The sequence below is a fragment of the Rhagoletis pomonella genome, unplaced genomic scaffold (genome assembly GCF_013731165.1).
Source record: "Rhagoletis pomonella isolate Grant_MI unplaced genomic scaffold, Rhpom_1.0 Rhpom_scaffold_00008, whole genome shotgun sequence".
NCBI lineage: Eukaryota > Metazoa > Arthropoda > Insecta > Diptera > Tephritidae > Rhagoletis > Rhagoletis pomonella.
The window spans coordinates 18,158,615-18,161,683 of NW_023458562.1; positions in this window are offsets into that span (position 1 = coordinate 18,158,615).

Genomic DNA, 3,069 nt, shown 5'->3' on the forward strand with positions numbered 1-3,069 from the left:
AGTACTCTTTACATGCATGCATGGAGTAGTCGCGATTTTTGCAGGGAAGCGCTTCCAATTCGGTACGCGTGCGCAGGTGGTGTCAGAGAATTTCGATGAGAGAGAGAGAAAGTTATGTTCTTATGCAGATAACTTGATAAAATAATAATTTATCATTTTGATAAATAAACTGTCAAACTTTTCATGGAAATCTATTTAAGCAGAGGTTATCACATTAACACACGATTTTGGTGGATAAATGTACAAATTTTAGCAAAATATAGTGTAAAGTAACGTAGTTCAGCCAAATTCTGAGATAGGGTGTTTTTCAATAAAATTCTAAAATAGGGCGCTTTTCAATCAAATTCTGAAGCAGGGCGTTTTTGAAAAGTTTTCTGAGATAGGGTGTTTTCGAACTGGTTGCCGAAATAGGTCGACCTTCCACTCAGCCATCGATATATGGCGTTTAAGTATTACATTATATAATTCTATGCATTAAAAATTTAGGTAGCAAAATAAGTTATTTTTCATATTTTGAAACTAAAAACAGCAGTATCCATTTTTGGAAACCAAAAATTATTATACTGCGAAAAAAAGGTATAGATAACGCAGTACTTCTTATCAAAGCAAGTTGTCCTTAGCCTAAAGTTCTGAAGGAAGGTGGTTATTTATTCTAAATAAGAAGTTTTGATAAATCTCCTTTAGATTAGGCCATTTTTCAATGTCAAGTATGTTAATATATTTATAACAACTTTGTTTAGACAAATACCTATGAACATACACTGAGGGAAATAATGCATAGTAAAAATGAATACTTTATATTTGATTATATTTTGAAAATGTTCGTATTTAAAAATAATATTTTCATACAAAATTTATTACGCACGTATTTGACTGTTCACATATGAGTATGTATATGGTAGTGTACATACCCAGCCAGCAGAGAAACGCACTTTTTGCCGACAGGGCAGATTTCGTACATTTTTCGTATCTGGAAACGTTCAGAAAACGATTTCCATATTTGTTCATTTTTCGTATCCCAAAATGTCATCATCTTATTTCAAAACAATAATTTTAAAATATTTGTTCAGCCTGAGCATTTGAAAACATATATACGTATTCGCCAGTAGCTGAGTGTGCAGAGAAGTGTGCTACTATTTGTTAGCTTTCAGGTGGTCCCAGGTTCGAATTCCGTCAGAAGCAACACGTAAAATTATTTGTTCAAATTGAAATAATTTCTGAATCTTAAATTTGTTTTTTGTTTGGTTTCCTGTAACTATGAAAAAGTGTATGCGAAGTTCGTAATGAAATGGTTTTCAACGAAAAATTGACTCAGACAAATTTCAGGAAAACAGCCGAAAGCGCATCCGTTTTGCAACCATTTTCGATAGTTTTCTGCACATATGTACGTTTCGGATGAACACTTTAGTGGGAGAACTGATCTGAAAAACGTCCGAAAACGGAATCGGAAAACGGATGAAACATCAGGTTTTTACACGAATTTTTTTCCATTTTCGGATAGGTTTCCGGATATTTTGTTGGCTGGGTAAGCACACCAAGCATGCAGAGCGCCGCTCTGAGTGTGGTGACAACACACACATACATACATAGTACATACATGTTTATCCGTACAAATAGCTGGATATTCATTTTTCATATTTCATATTTGAAAGCAAATTTATTTTTTTTTTGTCTTTTAGTTTTTGTCTTGATTATTCACTTCACGGATGCTTTTTCAGTACGAACGCGGTCATTTTAATATGCGCGTAATTGAATTTAATATTTACCAATATACAGTACTTTCGTTGACGTTTATAGTAAGATCAATTACGTTTCTATTTGATTTTAATATTTTTTCCCTCAGTGTACATACATATACAACAGGTACATAAGTGAATGTTATGTGCTGTTATTATTCAGACACTTATGGATCACTTGGGGCATAACTAAGTATGAATGTACGTAAAGCAGTATTCCCGACAATTTTTATGATTAGCAGACCACTTGAAAATCAGTGCTAAATGTAAGTGTACACCTTGTTCTAATATAATATTCAATATTATTTTCTTAAAAAATTTTGTTCATTAACTATTTATGAAAATATAGTTCATTCTATAACATAAACCATATAAATCAAAGTTTCACACTTTTTATAAAGTTCACAAAAATGCAAACAATTTTCATCAAAATTACAAAATTCTTATTCGGAATTTCCAGAAAATTTTCGAATATGCAGTTTTGTAGCGCGTTCAATTTAAGTCGTTGAATTTTTAGAACTTTTTTTTTTGTACCCTCCACAAAAAAAGTTCTAAAAAACCAATGGTAATTTCTAGCGACTTGAAACTTGCATTTTGTTATATTAAAATTGAGCGGGCTACAAAACTGCATACTCGAACACTTTCTAGAAATTCTGAATAAGAATTTTTCAAATTTGGATGAAAATTAAAGAATAAACTATATTTTCATAAACAATTAATTAATAAAATTCTTAATGAAAATAGTTGTGAATATTAATGAAAATAGTTGTGAATATTATATTAACAAGATGTACACTTACATTTGACACTGACTGTACATATAACTAAATAGATTTCAGGCTTCCGCTATATTCTGTTTAATCAGTTTATTTTATCAAAATTTAAAACGTAGTTAGTGCTCGCATACGGTTATGAAAAAAAAAACGCTTTGCGTCAGCTCTTCGCCAACGGATTTTAATAGCTGAGCCGGTATTCCATCGGCTATGTAGACTTTAATGTTTTAGAGACACCTTAATGGCGTTCTCAACTCGTCCAGGCTGAATGCGAGGACATTAGTAGCTTCTTAAATTAAAAATAAGTATGTCCTTGCAGCTTTTGCATAAAGTAAGGGAATAGTGATTATAAAATTCCGAAGTTTTGCATTTTTTAAATATTCTTTGTTCAAAAGCTGAGAGTATCGAACCAGACTTTGAATTGGGATGTAGTCGTTTAAGGATTAAAGTAATGGAAGAAAGCGATTTCACTTTTTACGAAGTTGTTTATTCATTTGACGAGCCTGAAAGCATTATGGTCAGATGAACGCATGCCCGACGACTGGAATTTAAGTGTGCTC